This window comes from Bubalus bubalis, chromosome 4, assembly GCF_019923935.1.
Source record: "Bubalus bubalis isolate 160015118507 breed Murrah chromosome 4, NDDB_SH_1, whole genome shotgun sequence".
Classification (NCBI taxonomy): Eukaryota; Metazoa; Chordata; class Mammalia; order Artiodactyla; family Bovidae; genus Bubalus; species Bubalus bubalis.
The window spans coordinates 145,135,239-145,160,065 of record NC_059160.1 but is presented as its reverse complement, the minus strand read 5'-3'; positions in this window follow the sequence as shown (position 1 = coordinate 145,160,065).

Below are 24,827 nucleotides of genomic sequence, written 5' to 3'. Positions count from 1 at the left end.
AGCCACCAGGGAAGCCCAGTGACAGCATATGTCTACACAAATAGGTTCAAATGTTCACAGCAACTTCATTTGTAATAGCCAAAAACTGGAAACAGCTCAAACATCCATCAGCAGATGCCTGGATATACAAACTGTGGTAAAGCCACGCAATGGAATATTACTCAGCAATAATACGTAATAAACTACCGATATACACAATAGTATGCATAAATATCAAAATAAGTTTCATGGAAAAAACTGGACCCCCCCCCCAAAAGTGTATGAAATGAAGTGAAGTCGCTCAGTTGTGTCCGACTCTTTGCGACCCCATGGACTGTAGCCCATCAGGCTCCTCCGTCCATGGGATTCTCCAGGCAAGAATACTGGAGTGGGTTGCCGTTTCCTTCTCCAGGGGATCTTCCCGACCCAGGGATCGAACCCCGGTCTCCCGCATTGCAGGCAGACGCTTTAACCTCTGAGCCACCAGGGAAGCCCAAAAGTGTATAATTCCATTAATATAAAATCCTGATTTTATATATAGTGATGGAAGGCAGATTTATTTTGAGGGTTGTGGATATGTTCATTATCTTAACTGTGGTGATCAGTTCACAGTATAAACACATGTTGAAATTTATCAAATTGGGTACTATGGATATATAGTGTATAGTTTATGGTTTGTCAGTTATATCTGAAGAAAGCTTTAACAAACATAGGTTGTGGGAGGGTGGATTTTGAGGATGGGTCTAAGCAATGATTCTTCACTATGTTTTTGGATTATGGCCCTCTAAGAATCCGATGAAACCACAGAAAGTCCCACATACCTGTGAAATCCACCCTCAGACCCCAGGTTTCATATCCTTGGTCCACAGCAGGGCCAATTACTGCACATCTCCAACGCCCCCAAAATGATGCTAGATGGACCCCTTCCCCTCAGTATTGCCCACATTTTCCTGGTCTGGAGCATGTGTTTGTGACAAAACCAGTCAACATGACAAGGAGGCACTGGGCCCTGATGTGGAGCCCAGGGGTTGGGCCCTCTGTGGATCACGCCCAGGGGACTGGCCTCGGATGCACGGTGCACTGATGCCTGGACCCTCGGTCCCTAAGTCTGGTGAAGAGCTGGAGCAGCCATCCTGGGGGAGCTGGAGGAAACTGGACAGTTCTACTCTCTTCTCTCCTGCCCGGGGCCCCTAGACACAGGCCTCCTTCACCATAGGCAGATGTGTGGCCATTACTTGTAATGAGACAGACCTGCCAGCTGGTGCTTCCCTGGTTACTGAGCCTCAACCCTGGACACAGCCTGACCCCCACTCTGCAAGGATGACCCTGGATCTCAGCCATAGGCTGACCCCTGGCCCTGGCTCCAGACTGAAGTCTAACTCCCATCACTGCTGATGTTGACCCCACACTGACCTCTGTGTGTTACAAACCACAGAGCAATCCAGACAAGGATCTGTGGGTGCTCGGAGCCCAGCCCCTCTTGAGTACACAGAGCAAACATCAATGTTTTTAGTGCTGTTACCTCTAGTATGAGCCACTTCATGTCACCTGACGATGATGATCAAGATGATGAGAACAAAAAGGTGGAAGGGACTTGGAGTAACTTCTGTGTGATCAAATATTTCCCATCCTGGAATCGGAAGACAGAAGAGACACAGAGCATCCTGGCCTGCCTTGATCTCTCCCCATGTCGAGGGGTTAGGAGAAGCAGGCCTCAGTACATGTTCCCACTGCACCCTTCAATCTCTGGTCACTTCACCCTGGGAGTCTCTGGAGAGAAATAGCTCAAACCTCCCAGCAGAGGGCACCCTGCACCTTCTAACTCCACACAGTAGCCTGTTTCCTGGGTGCCAGGGCAGGAGTCCTTCTGAACCAACTGACCCCGCTGGGCTGCTGGGCAGAAGGAGGGAGCTCCTGGCTAACATCTTCTTGGGCTCAGCTCCCAGCAGCTGGTTCTTTAGGTTTAGAGATGCCTTTGGGCTGGGTCGTCAGGCATGGGTACTCTCCCTTGATGGTCTCGAAGTGCCCTGACCATGGTTTCTCTGGTGGCTCAGATGGTAAAGAATCTGCCTGCAACACAGGAGACCTGGATTCAATCCCTGGTTGGGAAGGTCATGGCAACCCACTCCAGTATTCTTGCCTGGAGAATCCCATGGACCGAGGAGCCTGGTGGGCTACAATCCATGGGTTTGCAAAACAGCTGAACACAACTAAATGACTTTCACTTCATTTTCATCATGAAATGCTATGGTACCTCAGCCTCCCCAGCCTGCTCCTTGTCTCCAGGATCAGGTCACTGCCCTCCAAGAGCTTCTAGTCTAAGCATCCTCAACCATGGTGCTGGCCCAGTGACTCTTAGCCCCAGCTGCCCATCAGAATCACCCGAAGAGCTTTTAAAAATACAGTGCCCAGACTACCCACGGCTAATCAAGAGACTCTGAGGGTGAGGCCCAGATGTAGTATTTAGTTATAAACTCCCAAGACTGAGAGGCTTGCTGTTCCAAGTGTGGTCCAAGGGCTAGAACATCAGCATCACCCTGGGACTGGTCACGTCCCATCCTGTCTTGATGAATCTGGATCTCATTTTCACAAGATCCCCAAGTGAATCATAGGCACATTAAAGTTTGGGGAGTGCTGACTTAGAAGCAAAGCCATGGCTTCCTGACATCGGGAGGTTGATTTTGTGACTGGGCTGCTGGGAGGCAAAAACAGATGCTACATGGCATGTGAACAAGTGTGAGCAGAGTAGGGAGAGTTATAGGATTTTCAAAAGTGGGTGCCCCCTGAATGTCAGAGTATTCTGAAGGTTGGAGGTTGGATTTCAGCAGCCTTGAAGGACAGTTCAGTGAAGAGGCATCAGAGGAGGGTGAATGGCTCAGTGAAGGCCCACGGAGGGAGGTGGTGCATGGCTCATCCAGGGGCACAGCGAGGAAGCAGCCCAGAGGAGAAGGGCCTCCTTGGAGGGGAGGAGGGAACTCCACCTGCAGAGGTAGCTTGGAGCCAGTCCTCAAGAGCTACGACAAGCAGAGGACGTGGAGTACTTCCTGTAGACAGTCGGGAGCCCTTGCAGATGCCTGAGCAGCAAAACAACCTGCAAACGAGAGCTGAGAAAACCTGGATGCAGTGTGAAATAGAACAAAATGCCTTGCTCTCCCCATAGTCCCAGGAGGAGTGATTGATAATGAAAATAATACCGAGGAAAAGAATAGCTGGAATCTGTTGGTGCCTACTGTCTTCTCAACATGATTCCAGTATATACTTGTTTTGGTTATAAGTGGTTGTTCAGCTGGTCTGCACTGGGCAGGCTCCTGAGTGGCACCTTAAGTAAGAGGTCAGAGTCCCAAAGCCCCTGTTGTCAAACATGTTGATTGTCATTGTTGGTTATACCCACGCCTTTGTCAGATGGTGTGCAATCCACAGTGCGATTGTGTTACACGACCTCCCGGAGCGTCTGATCCTCTCGTGTTGGATGGAGTGACGGTAACCGCATATCATGGAGTTTTTTTTGTTGTGTTTAGTCATTAAGTCAGGTCCAGCTCTTTTGCAACCCTGTGGACTGTAGTCCGTCAAGCTCCTCTGTCCATGGACTCCTCTAGGCAAGAATGCTAGAGTAGGTTCCCATTTCCTCCCCAAGGTGATCTCCCCAACCCAGGAATCGAACCTGCGTATCTGGCATTAGCAGGTGGATTCTTTACCACTGACCTACCAGATTAGATGAAATAGTTCATGGAGAGTGTTTAACAGAATGTCTGGCACATAGTAAAGCCAATAAATGGAGCTATTGCCACTTGGCACAGAGACCCAGGTGTGCGGTGATGCTTGAGATTGGAGACTGGGTGTGTAATCTGTACCTCAATTCAGACTCGAGTGCACTGCTTGCCTCCCCCAATGGCTGTAGGTAAGTCTCCAGGTCCAGCCCCACGCCAGCTTCAGCTGAACAGACTCAGCTGCTCAAAGACGGCACCCTGCTTCAGAGTGTATGTGTCTGAGTCTCCAAGCTCTCTCTACCTTCACATGTCACTGGACTTAGGGCCTTCACTAAATCCAAAACGATTTCATCTTGTGTGTGTGTGTGCATGCTAAGTCTCTTCAGTCATGTCCACCTCTTTACAACCCTATGGACCGATAGCCCGCCAGGCTCCTCTGTCCATGGGACTCTCCAGGCAAGAATAGTGGAGTGGGTTGCATGCCCTCCTCCAGTGGATCTTCCCAACCTAGGGATCAAACCCGCATCTCTTATGTCTCCTGCATTGGCAGGCAGGTTCTTTACCACAAGTGCCATGTGGGAAGCCCTTTCATCTCAAGAGCCTTAGCTTAATTACATCTGCAAAAACCCTTTTGCCAAATAAGGTAACATTCAAGTTTCTGGGGATTATGAGGTGAACATATCTTGTTGAAGTCACCAGTCCACTTTCTAAATCTCTGTTCAACCCAGAACTTCCCAAACGGATTATGGAACTGCGTCCCGCTGTTTTTCATGAACATTTGCTGATTTATAAAACACAGTTTGGAGAGTGCTGTCACCTATCCCGGAGCCCAGGAAGCTGGTATCTGGGTCAGCCCAGCCCACCCCCAGCCCCCATGGCACAGATGGAGTCAGTGAGGCCTGGAGACGCGCTGCTCCTTGTCTAAGTCTAAGGGAGCTCTCTGGGCACCTCTGGGCTAGGACAGGAAGCCCTGACAGCCAGCCCACTGCACCCCTCCACAATGCTGATTCCTGAACGGTCACCTCACTCCTCTGCCCCAGTCGAGCCTCCTGCAGCCAGTCTGATCCGATGGGCCCCCTCACAATGGTCCCCTCTGAGGACAACGCCCGCGAGGCCATCCGCACGTGGGGACAGCTGCCGGCAGGGCCTTGAGGAGACTCGGGAAATAAATGAGGAGGATGGGCTGGGGGGCTCAGACCCCCGGGGCTGGAGATTGATGTGGCCATGGCCAAAGCAACATAAAGGGCCTTGCGGGCCAGCCAGGCAGGAGATAAAAGCAAGGGACATAAATAACACAGGAAATAAAGGGTGGAAAGCTGGCCCAAAGGAATAAATCCCTGCTCCTCGACAGGCTCAGTGTGGGAGCTGGGGCAGTGCTGGTGGGCAGGGAGGGTGCAGGAGAGAGGGCAGCCTGGTGGGCTGCCAGCTGCCGCCGGGGCCTCTGGTGACACAACCCCACCTCCACCCCCATTCACCACAGACACACCGCACTCACAGAGGCAGGGGTTAGGCCGAGTCCTGCTTGAATCACCAAGGCACACAGCTGATGGTCACTGTCTGCTGCCTCCATTTCCTCCTCAGCAAAATGGGGTGAGGGCCTAGGTCAGTGTTCTCTGAGAGGGGTCTGAGGACCACCTCTAGAGGTATCACCCAGAAAGCTTGTTTAACACATAGATTTCTGGGCCCCACCACAGACCTATGAATTAGGATCTCTGGGAGAGGGTCCAGAATCAACAGAGCTAACAGGCTCCCCAGGTGTGAGACCCACGAGATCCTTCCATCATACAGATTAGATAGATAGACGATAGGCAAATAGATGCATGGATGGATGTACATATGGATGGATGGATGGATGGGTAGTGGTAGGATGGATAACAGATGTTTGCCACCATTTATTCACTGTTTGCAGAGAAGGCAATGGCACCCCACTCCAGTACTCTTGCCTGGAAAATCCCATGGATGGAGGAGCCTGGTGGGCTGCAGTCCATGGGGTCGCGACTGGGCGACTTCACTTTCACTTTTCACTTTCATGCATTGGAGAAGGAAATGGCAACCCACTCCAGTGTTCTTGCCTGGAGAATCCCAGGGATGGCAGAGCCTGGTGGGCTGCCGTCTATGGGGTCTCACAGAGTCGGACACGACTGAAGTGACTTAGCAGCAGCAGCATTCACTGTTTGTTATTAGGCTGGATGGTTTGCTTGAGTTTGCCCAGTCCAATTTTTACTTTATTGCCCCTGCTTTGCAGAAGAAAAACACCAGCTCAAAGGGGTTCTGTGAGCCACCTAAGGTAAAGGCAGGCCAGGTTCCTGGCTGCCACGGTGCACTGCCCCAGTGATGCAGGGACACCACGTGAGCATCAGTGATGCTCTGGTCAGCAAGCACTGCACGTTTGCTGTCCTTATGGCCCTGACATTCCTTGAAGCAGAGCCTGATCCCAAGAGCTCCATCCCCACCCCACAGGGTCCTTGCTCTCTCTGTGCCTGGGGGCCTGGTGAGAGCAAGAGGACCCTGGAGGTGTGGCTGAGCTGCCCTCTTACCAGCCTGATGGTGACAGCGACCGAGGTGACAGTGAAATCGAGGACGGGACGTGAGCCTTCTGAACACGTGCCCCGGCTGACCTCGTGGTGATCCTCACAGATGAGGTGGAGAACACACTCTCACTTTCCTTGATGCTTGTGTGACCCTCCTTTTTTATTGGGGTGTAGTTGTTTACAGTGCTGTGTTAGTTTCTGCTGTGCAACAAAGTGGATCCGCTATATGGACCTCCCTCCCCCCACCCCACTCCTCATCCCATCCCCCTAGGTCATCACAGGCCGCCGAGCTGAGCTCCCTGTACTACACAGCAGGTTTCTTTTCTTTTAAAATGGCTCCAAACCTTCTCACTTCCTGAATTCTCTACGGAACCAACAGGTGTGCATCACCTCCACCATTTTGCCCTCCCCTGTAGCATGAGCCGGCCACCTCCCAGGGGGGTCGTGGAAAAGAGCAGAAGGTCTCAGAGGAATGATTCCTGGGGAACTGAGGATGGAGGGTGGCCTGAACCCGGCCTTCAGATCTGATCTTCCCAGGGCTCCAAAGAGAAAGGCTCTGCTCAGCTGGTCTGCTGCAGAGGGGATGGAAAGCAGATGTGCAGGCCTCAGGGGATCTACTCAAGACCAGGGCCTTAGCACCTCATTCCCACTGTCCTCAGTGGTGGTGTGGGGTCACCAACGGGGAGCACAGCCTTCTGCGGGGAAGGGTCCCCAGCTGCCTCTTTCACTCAGATGATAAAGGAGTGGAGGAGAGAACGCCCCTGAGCCGTGGAAAGCTGCAGGACCTCTGGGAATTCTGGGCAGAACAGACAGACCAAAACAGGAGTTCTGCTGCTCAGGGCCAAGACAGGAGGCCAGAGCATGAAATCGCTGGAACGAGATCACAGGCCTCGCCAGGTCACTTGTTCCTCCCCGGAGATCCACCACTGCCATTCCTTTATGGCCAAACAGGCCCCTGGTGAAAATGCAGATGCTCCTGGGAAGAGTGTGATGCTAAACCAATTCCAGTCATTCCTCCCCAAGTGCAAGTTATCGGTCATGACCTGGAAACAGAGAGGGACAGGGAAGCCTGGTCTGCTGCAGGCCATGGGGTCGCAAAGAGTCGGACACAACTGAGCAACTGAACAACAGCAAGCCTCAGGCCCCACTATGGTCCCCTTGATCAGAATCTGCTCTGAGAAAGACCTCCAGCTCAGTCACAGGCAAGTGAAGTTTGGAAAGCACTGACTTACAAGAAACACAGGCCTTTGCTCTCACCTTACTCCTGAGGCCACTGGGCAGAGCAGACTTCATTCTGCCTCATCCCTTTACCGCCCTCAGCAGTTCCCCTACTGCCCAAGCTACCACACCCAATCCTTTTCAGCTACAGAGGCTGCCGGTCTGTGGTGGGAGGGAGTGTGTTTGTGCTGGGAGTCCTCTTTCTGCACAGCCCCAGGAGGTTGAGACCTCTTCAGAGACAGCGTGTGGGTGATTTACTGCTTCAGACACTGCGATGCAGGGGCGAGAGACAGGGCACGGGCTGGCAGCCAGCCTGGCCAAACACACGAATGGCGGGAGCTGCCTGGGCCCTTAAGGAGCCACAGGCCTCAAAGATGCATGAAGGCTATGCAGAGAAAGATGGGCTGCTTTGTTTTCTCCTTTAACAGACGAGGCTTGTTTCAGGGACTGTGAGCATATGCTGCCAGGCCTGTTCTGACCTGGGCTGCACCTGCTGTCCCTGTTCTCTAGACCCAGACACCCCACAGTGTCTGTACCCACATTCTACCAACCCCTGCCTCTCTCTCCTTTCCCCACCACCCCATCAGCTTCTGGAGTTTCAGGAAAGAAAGTCTGGATGGGGCTGAGGCTGCAGGTAGATCAGTGACCATGTAAGGGGCAGGGGTGGGTTCAAGGGTGAGACAGGGGTCCCAGGTCCAGGGTGGCCCTGGGCCCACTGAAGTCCAGGTCATGGACAAAGCCAAAAAGGAACATTTCCCTCACTGGGAGCTGCTCAAAACTGGGTCCTGCAATGCCAGGGTCAAGCATAGCCATGAAGGAAGGGCTGGCAGGTGAAGAAGGGACATTTTAAAAGAGGGTCCAAGTGTTACAGATGTTTTCTCAACTATGTCACTCCTGAAAGGGAAGTACCTTCTCTTGTTCTCTCTGAAGCATCTTGCAGGAGCTGGGAACAGTGTGGTGGTCAACAGAGAATGAGTAAGGCATACAGAAACGGTCAATGGGTGGATAAATGGAAGGACAGATGGAGAATGAATGACCAGGACTTCTGATTCCAACATTATGGCAAACGAGATACTTGGAAAAGCCTTCTTGTTAAAAACTCAAACCTGGATAAATTATAACACAGACTTTTGAACGCATTTCTAAGCTTATAGAATATTAGAGACTATTCAAATAAGGGGGAAAAAAATCACAAGAAGCTAAAACCCAACGGTGATACGGACCTGAAGGTAAATATACTTATTGGCAACACCAAAGGGAGCCACCTGCAGGTTGCAGGAGCTGAAGCTGGTAGTCCTAATTAAGTCTCAGATTCTTGAGAGGGTCTACTGGGGAGGGTTCCAGATCAGACGTACCTCTCTGGCTCCCAACCAAGTACAAATCCTCTCTGGGGAAGGTGTTCCCAGTGGAGACCCTTGTGATTGATGCCCAAAGATGACGAACCCACAGTCAAAAATTACCAAAAACACAAGGATATGAGTCACCACAGATTTACATGCCTAAGAACTACAAATGTTGGAATCCTCAAATATAGACAATTAAACAACTGTTTTCAGACTTTGGACAACACGCAACTCAGGACTGAGTGATGAGAAACAAATGAGATCAGACTGAACTCCAATCTTCTGCATGGAGGCAAATTCTGGAATGCAGAGCAGAGTGGGTGAACCCAAGCAGATCAGGAAAGGAACTCTCAATGGATTGAAGAGATAGAAACCGGAGTTTGGAGAGACCAAGGTGCCTAGAATTTTCAGGACAGAATACCAGAGAAAAGAGAGTCACACAGAGAAAGAGCTTCTGAAATCTGCATGGTCCCCGTGAATCTTTGGCTGGATTCCAAGCTGTGCAGAATAGGGTAAATATCCAAGGCTGAGCAAAGAATATCTGGGAACAGAACAATTACCAGGGAGCTAGCTGTACACTGAAAAATTCCCAGAGCCCACAAAGAGCTAGGAATCACTAGAGTTCATTTGTTTTTCATACAGCTATCCGATTGTCTTATCATCTTTTATCGAGAAAGATGTCTCCTATCATTATCTCTATTCAAGATTTTACTGGAGGTCCTAGCCACTAGAATAGGAAGACACAGAAGCATAAAAGCATCCAGGCTGGAAAAGAAGTACATCTGTCTTTATTTCTAGGCAGCACAATTACATACATACAAAATCTTAAGTAATCCACAAAGAAGTCACTAGCGTGATAAGTGAAGTGAGCAAGGTCACAGGATACAAAGTTAGCATATTAAAATGAATTATATTTCCATATACCAAAAATAAACAGCTAGAAATTGAAGTGGAAAATACCATTTACAACAGTACCCCAAAATACTTGGAAATAAATTCAGTGAAGTATGTGTTAAGACTTGTACACCAAAAACTACCAAACAAATGGTGACTATATCAAGCTCATAGGTCGGAAGACTCAATATTGAACATATGTCAATTACCCTCAAGTGATGATCTACAGATTTAATGCAAATCTAATAAAAATCCCCAAGGGCTTCTCAGGGGGAGCAGAAATTAACGAGCGGATTGTAAAATTTACATGGAAATGCAAAAAACCTAGAATAACCAAACAATATTGAAGGGAAGGGCAACTTTAGGAACTTGTACTACTTGATTTCAAGATTTATTAAACTGTACTAATCAACAAAGGTCCATCTAGTCAAGGCTATGGTTTTTCCTGTGGTCATGTATGGATGTGAGAGGCTGAGCGCCAAAGAGTTGATGCTTTTGAACTGTGGTGTTGGAGAAGACTCTTGAGAGTCCCTTGGGCTGCAAGGAGATCCAACCAGTCCATTCTAAAGGAGATCAGCCCTGGGTGTTCATTGGAAGGAATGATGCTAAAGCTGAAACTCCAGTACTTTGGCCACCTCATGCGAAGAGTTGACTCATTGGAAAAGACTCTGATGCTGGGAGGGATTGGGGGCAGGAGGAGAAGGGGACAACAGAGGATGAGATGGCTGGATGGCATCACTGACTCGATGGACGTAAGTCTGAGTGAACTCTGGGAGTTGGTGGTGGATAGGGAGGCCTGACATGCTGCTATTCATGGGGTCGCAAAGAGTCGGACATGACTGAGCAACTGAACTGAACTGAACCAAAACATCAAAACTGGCATAAGGGTAGACATGTTAGGAAGTCAGAAGTAAATCCACGCATGCATGGTAGTAAGTTGATTTGACAAAGATATCAAGTATTTTAATGTACAATGACTAGTCTTTTCAATAAATGATTCTAGACCAATTGGATGGCTACATGAAAAAACCCCTCAATCTCCACATAAAAAATACCCAAAATGGGTAAGGACCTAAACATAAAAACCAAAACTTCTAGAGGACTATGACTTTGAGGTTGGTTTACCAAAAGTTTTAACTTTTGTCTCAGGTTCTAAGGTTTGTTAACAAAAGAAATCACTCATTGTACACAAATATACAATTTCAATATTTAACAAAAAATTATCTAACTTACTTTCAATATACAATAATTTTTAAAAAGAAATAGAAATAGTAGAGGACAGTAACAGCACAAACATCACCAAATTGGGCTGACCAATACCCAGACTCAAACAGCACTGGGAAGTCCCATGAACAGCAATCTGGAGTCCCAGATGGGAAAAGGTCCCAGGCCGTGCCATCACTCCACAGGTGAGACTTCAAATTGCAGTTTGGGGGATTCCTGTTTATAATTGCAGGCTACAAACTGATATCAGCAGTTGTGTGTGAGCAAATTGCAACTCTGATTTCACATTAACCTTTTTACAATGCTGTTTTATCTTGTGAGTCATAGTATTTTGTTAAGCCCTGGGCATGGTTGACCACCCCAAGAAAAAGAAATGCAAAAAGGCAAAACGACTGTCTGAAGAGGTCTTAATAGCTGAGGAAAGAGGAGAAGCTGAAGGCAAAGGAGAAAAGGAAAGATATACCCAATGGAATGCAGAGTTCCAAAAAATAACAAGGAGAGATAAGAAAGCCTTCCTAAGTGATCAATGCAAAGAAATAGAGGAAAACAATAGAATGGGAAAGACTAGAGAGCTCTTCAAGAAAATGAGAGAAACCAAGGGAACATTTCATGCAAAGATGGGCACCATATGGGACAGAAAGAGCATGGACCTAACAGAAGGAGAAAACATTAAGAAGAGGTGGCAAGAATACACAGAAGAACTACACAAAAAAGATCTTAATGACTCAGATAACCACAATGGTGTGATCACTTGCCTAGAGCCAGACATCCTGGAGTATGAAGTCAAGTGGGGCTTAGGAAGCCTCACTACAAACAAAGCTAGTGGAGGTGATGGAATTCCATCTGAGCTATTTCAAATCCCAAAAGATGATGCTGTGAAAGTGCTGCACTCAATATGCCAGCAAATTTGGAAAACTCAGCAGTGGCCACAGGACTGGAAAAGGTCAGTTTTCATTCCAGTCTCAAAGAAAGGCAATGCCAAAGAATGTTCAAACTACCGCACAACTGCACTCATCTCACACGCTAGCAAAGTAATGCTCAAAATTCTCCAAGCCAGGCTTCAACAGCATGTGAACGAGAACTTCCAGCTGTTCAAGCTGGTTTTAGAAAAGGCAGAGGAACCAGAGATCCAATGAGAATTCCATAAAAACATCTACTTCTGCTTTATTAACTATGTCAAACCTTTGACTGTGTGGATCACAACAAACTGTGGAAAATTCTTCAAGAGATGGAAATACCAGACCACCTTACTTGCCTCCTGAGAAATCTGTATGCAGGTCAAGAAGCAACAGTTAGAACCGGACATGGAACAATGGACTGGTTCCAAATCAGGAAAGGAGTACGTCAAGGCTGTATGTTATCACCTTGCTTATTTAACTTAAACGCACAGTACATCATGTGAAATGCTGGGTTGGATGAAGCATAAATTGGAATGAAGATTGTTGGGAGAAATATCAATAACCTCATATATGCAGATGATAGCACCCTTATGGCAGAAAGTGAAGAGGAACATCTATCACAATTCCAGCACTTTCCAGTTCTTTCAGTTGAGTAAGTTACCTAGCCTCTCCAAGACTCCATGTATAAAAATTTCTCCACGTATGAAAATGAAGAAAACCATACCTACCTCACAGTTTTATGAAGATGAGATGGCAGCTATTTCCACACACTTCGTGTGCCTGCCTGCAATTTGAAGCAGACCTCATTAAACTACCCACCTTATCTCCATCTTATTCCTACAGTAGACTGGCTAAGAAGGCACAGACCAGGACTGACTTCCCCCCATTAATCTGGGAGAAGTTATATGACTTGCCCAAGCCCACAAGCCTGTTAACTATGGAGATAAAACTGATGCCCCTGCTATCCTAACATCATCACCAGCTAATCTAGCAGTGGTCTGATGGTGGTGATAGCAGTGATCTGATTCTAGATATTACTTTGCTGACAAAGGTCCATCTAGTCAAAGCTATGGTTTTTCCAGTAGTCATGTGTGGATGTGAGAGTTGGACCATAAAGAAAGCTGAGTGCCAAAGAATTGATTCTTTTGAACTGTGGTGCTGGAGAAGACTCTTGAGAGTCCCTTGGACTGCAAGGAGATCAAACCAGTCCATCCTAAAGGAAATCAACCCTGAATATTCATTGGAAGGACTGATGCTGAAGCTGAAGCTCCAAATACTTTGGCCACCTGAATTAAAGACCTGACTCATTGGAAAAGTCAATGAAAAAGTCCATTGGCAAGTAAGTCAATGAAAAAGTCAGGAGGCAAATAAGGTGGTCTGGTATTTCCATCTCTTGAAGAATTTTCCACAGTTTGTTGTGATCCACACAGTCAAAGGTTTGACATAGTTAATAAAGCAGAAGTAGATGTTTTTATGGAATTCTCATTGGATCTCTGGTTCCTCTGCCTTTTCTAAATCCAGCTTGAACATCTGGAAGTTCTCTGATGCTGGGAAAGATTGAAGGCAGGAGGAGAAGGTGATGACAGAGGATGAGATGGTTGGATGGCATCACCAACTCAATGGACATGAGTTTGAGCATGCTCCAGGAGTAGGTGATGGACAGGGAAGCCTAGCATGCTGCAGTCCATGGGGTTCACAAAGAGTCAGATATGACTGAGTGACTGAACTGACTGGGTATGGCTGGTCAGACAGCGAGGGGCTCAAAAATTCCAAGATCCACTCTCTATCTTATCTATATTTCGACTTACTGGTAACAACTGGTGCACTCGTGAGTAATCAGAGTAGTATCCAGGCAGGTCAGAGACACTGCATAAGCCTGCTCTGCTTTCTTGTCTCTGAAGCCCTGAACAAGATGACTTCCATTTTATTTTCCCTAACAGACGTAGGACGCAAAACACATGAACCGTAAAAGAAAAAAACTCATAAACTGATCCTAACTAAAATTGAAAATTTCTACTCTTGGAAAGATCCCTTTAAGAAAATGAGAAGTTAAGCCATAGGCTGGGAGAAAATAGTTACTATATATATCTACATACCAGACAAAGGACTTGCATCCAGAGTATATAACAAACAATCTAAACCCATAAGATAAGCAACCCAATAAAATATGTGTAAATAAGTCAAGTGAACACTTTACCAAAGAAAATATGCAATGGTCAACAAGTACATGAAACACTGATTAACTTCATTTATCATCAGAGGAATGAAAATGAAAACCACAAATTGAATTACCACTACAGATTTACTCAAATGGTTAGAATTAAAAGCTTGACAATACCTGAGCATTAATGAGGATTCATAGCAACTCGCGCTCTTGTAATCTGCACATGAATATTACAGAAGGCTTTATTCATAACAGCCCCAAACTGGAAGTAACTCATATGCCCGAAGCAAGAGAATGGATAAACAAATTGTGTTATATCCATACTATAGGATACTATTCACCAATTAAAAGAAGCAAAATACTTATATACATTGCAGCATGGATGAATTTTGTATCTTCATGCTGAGAGTCGTGGATTAGATTTTTCCCCCAATAGGATATGTAGAAGTCCTAATACGTTGTACCTATGAGTGCAACCTTGTTTGGAAATAGGAGCTTTGCAGATGTGATCAAGTTAAGATGAGGTCATACTATCTTGATTGTGGGTGTGGTTACACAGGTGTATATACATTTGTAAAAACTCAACAAATGATACCCTTAAAATGGGTGACAGATCCAAAAATGAACAGATTGAACTTCTGGAAACAAAAAAAAGTATGTATAATTGTCCAGATTCAAAACCTGGGACTTTCTTGGTGGTCCAGTGGCTAAGACTCCATGCTTCCAATGCAGGGAGCCCAAGTTTGACCCCTAGCAAAGGAAATAGATCTCACAGGCCTCAACTGTAGATACACAAATGTAGACAGATGTTCGATTCAGTCACTCAGTTGTGTCTGACTCTTTGCGACCCCATGGACTGCACATATCAGGCCTCCCTGTCCATCACCAACTCCCGGAGTTTACCCAAATTCATGTCCATTGAGTCGGTGATGCTATCCAACCATCTCATCCTCTGTCATCCCCTTCTTCTTCTGCCCTCAATCTTTCCCAGCATCAGGGTCTTTTCCAATGAGTCAGCTCTTCCCATCAGGTGGCCAAAGTATTGGAGTTTCAGCTCCAACATCAGTCCCTCCAATGAACACCCAGGATTTATCTCCTTTAGAATGGACTGGTTGGATCTCCTTGCAGTCCAAGGGACTCTCAAGAGTCTTCTCCAAAACCATAGTTCAAAAGCATCAATTCCTCGGTGCTCAGCTTTCTTTACAGTCCAACTCTCACATCCATATATGACTACTGGAAAAACCATAGCCTTGACTAGATGGACCTTTGTTGGCAAAGTAATGTCTCTGCTTTTTAATATGCTATCTAGGTTGGTCATAACTTTCCTTCCAAGGAGCAAGCGTCTTTTAATTTTGTGGCAAGCATCTTTTAATTTCTACACCATCTGTAGATAGATTTCCTAGCTCTGTCCACTAAGAGAATCTAGAAGCATTGACATTCAGTAGTAACAAGCATACTCCATGCCCAGATCTTGGTTTCTAAATACCATCGTCCAGTACAAGGAACCAGGTTCCAGTAAAAGGAACTCTATGTCTGGGACAGGAAAAATGCAAAATGAACCTAAAGCATTTGTGGTACCAGGAAGTAAGAAAGTGATTTTAAAAAGGTCAAAAGTCAGAGGAGCTAAACTGAAAGAACTTTCAAGGGCCAAAGCTACAATAATTTCAGCAACAAAACAAATCCCCATGAAGTCATAAGTAATTTAATAAAAAAATAAACAGCGGATTTTTTTTTTTCGATCCACACTGTGTGGTATGCGGGATCTTAATTCCTTGATCAGGGGTCAAACCTGTGCCCCCTGTATTGGGAGCCTGGAGTCTTAACCACTGGACCACCAGGGAAGTCCCAAGAATTCCATTTAGCGTAATTCTATTTAGAGGACTGAGGGAAATAGAAAATGCTTATTTTCTACTACTATTAATAGATCATTGCAATAACTGCTATAGGCAAGACCCACCCAGAGATGCTAAAATCAGTGGGCAAAATATAAGAAAAAACAGGATATTTGTACAGCCTCAAAGTATCCCCATCCCCCCAAAAATACTTATTAATTACTATGGCATTTTAAACACATGTCCACAAATTCTTTCATAATAGTCTCTCCCACGTGAAGTGAAAGTGAAGTCACTCCGTCGTGTCCGACTCTTAGCGACCCCATGGACTGCAGCCTACTAGGCTCCTCCATCCATGGGATTTTCCAGGCAAGAGTACTGGAGTGGGGTGCCATTGCCTTCTCCAGGTCTCTCCCAAGAGGTTAGTTTAATTCCCTTCTCCTTGAGTATGGGCTGGATTGCCTCACTTATAACAAATAGCTAGAAAAAGGGATACACAGTAGCATTTATAGTAGAGAAACCTGGTAAAAACCACGTTAACCAATTCAAGGTTAACATCTTCAGTAATAAGACCTACTGATATTGTGTACTCTTTGATGGGATGCTATTGGAAAGGTCTATTACCTCTGCAATATTCTTCCCTCAAAGCTATAACCCCAGTCTAACCTTGAGAAAATATTAGACAAATCCAAATTTAGGGACATTTATGGGATTTTCCAGGCAAGAGTACTGGAGTGGGTTGCCATTGCCTTCTCCATACAATATGATTAGTATTCCTCAAACACAGTAAGACCATGAAGGACAAGGAAAGAATGTTGAACTGTCACAGGTTGGAGCCTAAGGAGACATGGTAATTAAATGCAATGTGGTATCATTGACTGAATCTCAAAACAGAAAAAAGACATCAGTGGAAAACTGAGAAAACCCAAAACTGTCTATGGCTTAGTGAGTAATTTTGTACTGATGTTAATGTTTTAATTTTGATAAGTGAACCATGGCTATGTAAGCTATTGACATTAGGAGAAGCTAGAGGAAGGGTGTAGAAAATTCTCTGTACTATCTTCACAACTCCTCAAGTCCAAAAATCATTTCAAAATAAAAGTTATTTTTAGAAATTAGGTATAACTCTTTAAAAACATGTAAATGAAGAATCAGCATGAGATTGATCCTCAAGTAATCTGTATCCAGGCAAAAGCAGTTGATCAAATATATTCCTAGTATTCTCTATCTTCTCCTAATGTAATCTAGGAGAGTGACTCAATGAGGAAGTAAGCAGTAGCTGATACTTTATCATACTATGAAAGCTACTGTTACTTCACCCTTAAGCTAGAGTACATGTGGCATTTATTCCACATATGCAGGTTATTGCTGTTGTTGCTCAGTTGCTAAGTTGTGTCTGACTCTTTGCAATCCCATGGACTGCAGCATGCCAGGCCTCTCTATCCTTCACTATCTCCTGGGGTTTTCTCAGATTCACATTCATTGAGTCAGTGATGCTATCTAACCATCTTATCCCCTACCACTCTCTTCTCCTTTTGTCTTCATCTTTCCCAGCATCAGGGTTTTTTTTTACAGCGAGTCAGCTCTTCACATCAGGTGGCCAAAGTACTGGAGCTTCAGCTTCAGTATCAGTCCTTCTAATGAATATTTAGGGTTGATTTCCTTTAGAATTGATTGGTTTGATCTCCTTGTTGTTCAAGGGACTTTCAAGAGTCTTCTCTGGCACCACAGTTTGAAGGCATCTATTCACTGGTGTTCAGCCTTCTTTATGGTTCAACTCTCACATCCATACATGACTACTGGAAAAACTATAGCTTTGGCTATACGGACTTTTCTTGGCAAAGTGATGTCTTTGGTTTTTAATACACTGTCTAGGAAGGCGATGGCACCCCACTCCAGTACTCTTGCCTGGCAAATCCCATGGACGGAGGAGCCTGGTAGGCTGCAGTCCATGGGGTCACTAAGAGTTGGACACGACTGAGCTACTTCACTTTGACTGTTCACTTTCATGCATTGGAGAAGGAAATGGCAACCCACTCCAGTGTTCTTGCCTGGAGAATCCCAGGGACGGGGGAGCCTGGTGGGCTGCCGTCTATGGGGTCACACAGAGTCGGACACGACTGAAGCGACTTAGCAGCAGTAGCAGGAGGTTTGTCATAGCCTTCCTTCCACGGAGCAAGCAGCTTTTAATTTCATGGCTACAATCACTGTCAGCAATGATTTTGGAAGCCAAGAATGTAAAATCTGTCACTATTTCCACTGTTTCCCCAACTATTTGCCATGAAGTGATGGAACTGGATGCCATGATCTTAATTTTTTTGAATGTTGAGTTTTAAGCCAGCTTCTCGCTCTCCTCTTTCACCCTCATCAAGAGGCTTTTTAGTTCCTCTTCACTTTCTGCCATTGCATATGCCACTTCTGCATATCTGAGGTTATTGATCTTTCTCCCAGAAATCTTGATTCCAGCTTGTGATCCATCCAGCCTGACATTTTGCGTGATGTACTCTGCATATAAGTTAAATTAATAGGGTGACAATATATAGCCTTGTCATATTCCTTCCCCAATAATGAACCAGTCAGTTGTTCCATATAAGGTTCTGTTGCTTCTTGACCCCCACACAGGTTTCTCACGAGACAGGTAAGGTGGTCTGCTATTCCCATCTCTTTAAGTATTTTCCACAGTTTGTTATGATCCACATGGTCAAAAACTTTAGCATAGTCAATGAAGCAGAAGCAGATATTTTTCTGGAATTCTCTTGCTTTTTCTGTGACCCAATGTATATCGGTAATTTGATCTCTGGTTCCTCTGCCTTTTCTCAGTTCAGTTCAGTTCAGTTGCTCAGTCGTGTCTGACTCTTTGCGACCCCATGAATTGCAGCACGCCAGGCCTCCCTGTCCATCACCAACTCCTGGAGTTCACCCAAGCTCATGTCCATCAAGTTGGTGATGCCATCCAGCCATCTCATCCTCTGTTGTCCCCTTCTCCTCCTGCCCCCAATCCCTCCAAGCATCAGAGTCTTTTCCAATGAGTCAACTCTTCACATGAGGTGGCCAAAGTATTGGAGTTTCAGCTTTAGCATCATTCCTTCCAAAGAACACCCAGGACTGATCTCCTTTAGAATGGACTGGTTGGATCTCCTTGCAGTCCAAGGGACTCTCAAGAGTCTTCTCCAACACCATAGTTCAAAAGCATCAATTCTTTGGCACTCAGCTTTCTTCACAGTCCAACTCTCACATCCATATGTGACTACTGGAAAAACCATAGCCTTGACTGCCTTTTCTAAACCCAGATTATACATCTGGAAGTTTTTGGTTCACATACTGCTGAAGAATTAAAAGGAAGTGGCAAGAATACACAGAAAAACTATACAAAAAAAGGTCTAAAAGACCCAGATAACCATGATGGTGTGGTGACTCACCAAGAGCCTGACTTCCTGGAGTCTGAAGTCAAATGGGGCTTAGAAAGCATTATTATGAACAAAGCTAGTAGAGGTTACAGAATTACAGCTGAGCTATTTAAAACTCTAAAAGATGATACTGACAAAGTGCTTCACTCAGTACATCAGCAAATTTGGAAAACTTAGTAATGGACACAGGACTTGAAAAGGTCCATTTTCATTCCAATCGTAAAGAAGGGCAATGCCAAAGAATCTACAAACTGCTGTATAGTTTCACTCATTTTGCAGGCTAGTAAGATTATGCTCAAAATCCTTCAAGCTAGGCTTCAGCAGTATATGAACATATACAAGTATCCTACACTTTTCAAAAGTTCCTTTTGCTTTTAGAAGTTTTATACAACTTCCCTTTTGTGAAGGATGTACGTTAGTACCTGGTTTCCCTAACTGAGAGAGATTTGAAGGCCACTTTTGCTTTTACAAAAAAAAAGTGAAAATGAAGACTGCTTTTGCTTTTATGAAAAAAAAAAATGAAAAGTAAAAAGCATTCAGCATTTGTTTTGCAGCGAACTATGACAGAGGCTGGAGAAGGAAATGGCAACCCACTCCAGCGTTCTTGCCTGGAGAATCCCAGGGACGGAGGAGCCTGGTGGGCTGCCGTCTGTGGGGTCACACAGAGTCGGACACGACTGAAGTGACTTAGCAGCAGCAGCAGGACAGAGGCAGTGTGCACCTGAGCATCAAGAGTGGCTGCCAAGCTCCTTCCCCAGCAACTACACTCAGCACCTCAACATCAGGCCAACATAGATTTGGAGTGTCTGTGAGCATCTGTGCTTTATCTTGATTTATTTTGTGTGTCTTAGGCAAGATATATTTTAAGGGAATTGCTCCTTCGCTTTACACCATTTTCACTTACAAAAGGTTTCGTAGGAAACCTCTACTTTCAGATAGTGGAAGAAACATGTATCTGAAGCTGTCCTTTAATCTTTTGTTTTTCACACTTACAGATTTTTGTATTGTTTTCCCAAATAGATTTTAAATTCCTCAGTGGTGGGAGATTATGTTTCAATTTCACTACCTTCTCTTACTTATTTATCTAATTATTTTTAAACGTAGTTCCAGGCCCACACGTACATACCAACAAGGAATATGTAATATTACATGTCACATGCTGAAAACATCATTTTACTTTTCACTGTTCTTTAGATTGTGTCTCCCCAAATTCATCTTGAAGCCCTGACCCCTAATGTGACTGTATTTTGAGATGGGGCTTATAGAAGGTAATTAAGGTCAAATGAAATCATAAGGATGGGGCCCTAATCCAATAGAATAGGTGGGCTTATAAGAAGAGGGAGAGAGAGAGAGAGAGAGAGAGAGATGAAAGATGGAGGGGACTGTCCCAGATTGGAAAGGAAGCAGATGCAAGAAGAGGTGGCCAGGTGGTAAGATTATAATCTCTTTAGTGGCATTCTCCTTCACTGCGTCTCCATCTGAACCTCCAGCAATAGGTTTATGACCACCTCTGAGCACTCCCAGAGGCCCTCTGAACCTCCATCTTTCCTCGTGGCTAAAACAGATCAGCACAAGATGCTACCCTTGGAAGTCCAGCAAAGGAAGGCATGCATGGCTCAGTTGCCTGATATTATCAGAGGGGCAGGTGTGCACACACATGACCACATGCAGAAGGACAACCCCATTTTTCTTTCTCTACATTTACTTGGCATCTGGAGCAGTGGGTGACCCAAGCTATGTGACTAAAAGGACAGGTACAGCATCCACAAGAGAGATATCATGTTTGAGAGTCACTGCAGGCATGATCAAGTAAGAGATTTAAACCCAACCACTCGTCTCCTGTGGCCCCTGCTGGCCGCTTCCCCCCAGAGAAGTCTTTCTGATGCATCACCTTCTGGGAGGATTACCTCCCAGAGCCTGTGTTCTCATCTCTGCCAACAAGGAGGCCAGCTGGTGGAATGGTGAATGGCCTTCCTTCCAAGGAAAGGCGGACCATGAGCATGGTGAAAACTCTCTGCTGCACGTTGCAGGTGGTGCATGCTTTACAGCTTCCCAGCTTAGAGTCTTCTCTTTTGTCTTCTCATCCAACTTTTCTGAAGGGTTTGAGATTTTTAAAAACATGGAAATCATTTTTTTCTCTGACCTCTGTTTTTTATTTTTAGGAAATTGTGTGTGTGCGAGTGTGTGGTGAAACACACATGATATAACATTTACCGTTAGTAACTTAGTACGTTCATGATGTGCAGCCATCAGCTCTACCTGATTCTGATCTCTTTTAAGGCATCATGTGTTCATTATTGAAGAGATAGGATGGGGAGTATAAAGAAAGAAGTAAAAGGTATCAAAAATCCCGCTCCCTGGAAATAATCGTGATTAGTGCTAAGGTTGTGTTGCGTGTGCACTCAATAGTGTTGGACTCTATGTGACTCTATGGACTGTAGCCTGTCAGGCTCCTCTGTCCGTGGGATTTTCCAGGCAAGAATACTGGAGCGGGTTGCCATTTCCTCCTCCAGAGGACCCAGGGATCGAACCTGCATCTCCTACATTGGCAGGCTGATTCTTAACCACTGAGCCACCTGGGAAGACCTAATGCTAAGGTGGCAGCTCCCAAAGGTGCCCTGAGACATCAGGGCACAATAACAGATCCACTAAGACACTGCCAGAGACATTACTTTGCCAACAAAGATCCATCTAGTCAAAGCTATGGTTCTTCAAATAGTCATGTATGGATGTGAGAGTTGGACCATAGAGAAAGCTGAATGCCAAAGAACTGATGCTTTTGAACTGTGGTGTTGGAGAAGACTCTTGAGAGTCCCTTGGACCGAAAGGACATCCAACCAGTTCATCCTAAAGGAAATCAGTCCTGAATATTCATTGGAAGGACTGAGGCTGAAGCTGAAACTCCAGTACTTTGGTCACCTGATGCAAAGAACTGACTCATTGGAAAAGACCCTGATGTTGGGAAAGATTGAAGGCGGGAGGAGAAGGGGATGACAGAGGATGAGATGGCTGGATGGCATCACAGACTCAATGGACATGAGTCTGAGTAAACTCTGGGAGCTGGCAATGGACAGGGAGGCCTGGTGTGCTGCAGTCCATGGGGTCGCAAAGAGTCAGACACGACTGAGAGACTGAACTGAACTGAACTGAACTGAAGACGCTGCCAGGGTCCTTTCAGTTTTGAGGGAAGCACGGTGCCATCTGTTGGGTGCTCAGCAAACTCCTGGCTCTGCTAGTTCCCAGTTTCCATGTTAGACTATGTGACATTCCTTCCAACAGTGTCATATCTTTGTGAAGTTCGCTTTCTGGTGGTTGCTGTGATAAAAAGCCAATACCATGTGAAAATCATTGTGGTACAGGAAATGAGTGATGGTGTCCAACAGGGTTCCAAGGTTTGAGAAGTCGTGCTGTGCCCAACGCACATCCCGTTAATAAATAACTGTGGCTATTTACAGATACACGTAAACGTTTTCTTGTTTCTTTCAATTTATGTGTACTATGTTTAGATTTATAGATGACTACAGAACACGTTTTGCATTACTGAGACCTAAACACCTAATCAAAGGACCTCTTTGGTATTTCCTTTGGCCTAAGTGTTAGTTGCTCAGTCGTGTCTGACTCTTTGCAACCCCATGGACTGTAGCCTGCCAGGCTCCTTTGTCCATGGGATTTTCCAGGCAAGAATACTGGAGCGGGTTGCCACTTCCTTCTCCAGGGGATCTTCCCAACCCAGGGATTGAAACCGAGTCTCCCACACTGCAGGCAGACTCTTTACCATCTGAGCCACCAGGACCTGAGAGCACCATAGAAAATTATTGACTCTAAGGGTGCTATGAACAAAGAAGTTTGGGAACCTCTGTTCTAAGGGATCTATTTCTGGCATTTTAATGTATAGAAACAAATGTGTATATTGTCTTCATAACTGAGCGCACATGTACTGGGTTGGCCAAAAGTTTTTCCTTATGGAAAAACTCAAACAAACTTTTGGCCAATCCATATATGCAGTTAATCCATATATGCAGTTTTATAACGGGTACTACAATCCATCATTTTATAGTTGAAGAAACTGAGCTCCAAAGCAGAAGTGGTCACACAGCTAACCAGGCCCCACTTTGTCACACCCACCTGCTTCTCCCTCTGAGACCCCCAAGATGATGGACCTCGATGGTTCTGAAAAGTATCTGCCTCCCCAGTGAACATATGTGCAGGCCCTTAGACTGCTGGCAAGGAGTGCTCCTAGATTTGCTGATGAATCCGAAGTACCCCAGCCTTACCTCATTACCCACTTCCCTGACTTCTAAAAATTGTATCTAGGCTTTGACGTAAGCAGCAGATAAACAGCATCATAAACAGCAGATGACTCTGGGAAAGGAAACCTATTGAGCTATTAATAACCATTGGTACTTCCATGTAAATGAGCTTTTCAGAATCTTCTCTGAGAGAAGCTTTGAGGAGAAAAAAAAAAAGAGGTTTCTGAAAGAAGTGGGTACGGTGGGTATCTCAGATGGGGGTCCGTGGAAAGACTGATTTAGAGAGCTGTGTGCAGAAACTATTTAAGGGAGTGTTTGCAGAAGATGACAAGGAACCGAGGAAGGCAGCACCGGGCAGGGAGGGGCTGGCCTGCAGTGTGATTATAACTGAGGCCTCAGCCATCCTACGGGACACTCTAGAGCTCAGATGGCCCTTAAGAGTTGTCTCCAATTGAGGCAAGCAGGCTGGCTCTTTGTATCCCAGCATCAGCCAGTCACTGTCCACGGGTCACCCCTGGAAAGACATGTGACCTGGAGTGAGCAGCTTCCTGGGAACCAGGCAGGGCACAGTGAAGGATGCATCTGTGAACCATTAGTGGCTAAGAATTCCAGCAGATGGACACCAAAGAAAAAGCTCATAACAACTGTGCAAAGTGCCCTGAAGGAGAAATCCATAGAACTTGAGTGTGTGTAATAAGGGAGAAGACGAAATATCCTAACCTAATCCAGAAAGGTGTGTTGTGGGGGAGGAGGGGAGAAGGAGGAGGGAGGTTGTGTGCAGCTTCGAGGAAGATTTCCCTGGAAGAGTGACAATCAGACTGAGACCTTGGCTTGAGGAGTTGCATGGGTAAAGCTGAGTAAAGCAATAGTGGACAGAATGTACAAAGGTCCTGAGGCAGGAGGAACAGCCTTAGCGGAGGTTGGGGCATGAGGGACCATCACAGATCAAGGCTGGCATACAGCTTGGGTCAAGCAGGGAAGGGTATAGGGAGGACTGGGGACCTTATTTCCATGGACACCACTGACCGGGAAGGTAGGTAATATGATCATGCCTCTCCTTTCCTCTCTGGGATCCTTTCCTTCCCACTCAGGCTGCCCTTTGATGACTGAACTAACCAGTGTCACTTGGATGTAAATGTGGTTTGTCCTAAATTCCCCCCGAGCCTCTCCAGAGAGGTCCCAGCTCCAGACAATTCCGGCGGGCGGGTGCAGGGGGTAGTCTCTGTGGCAGCCGGCAGCCTCTTTCCCAGAACTGCTCAAGGCCCCACATGTCCCTCAGAGAAGACAGCAGGGCCTGGAAGGAAGTGGCTGTCCTTGTCCTCCTCCCAACACCCCTTCCTGCCCAGAGCAGACAGAGTTGGCCCCTCTAAATAGAGCCT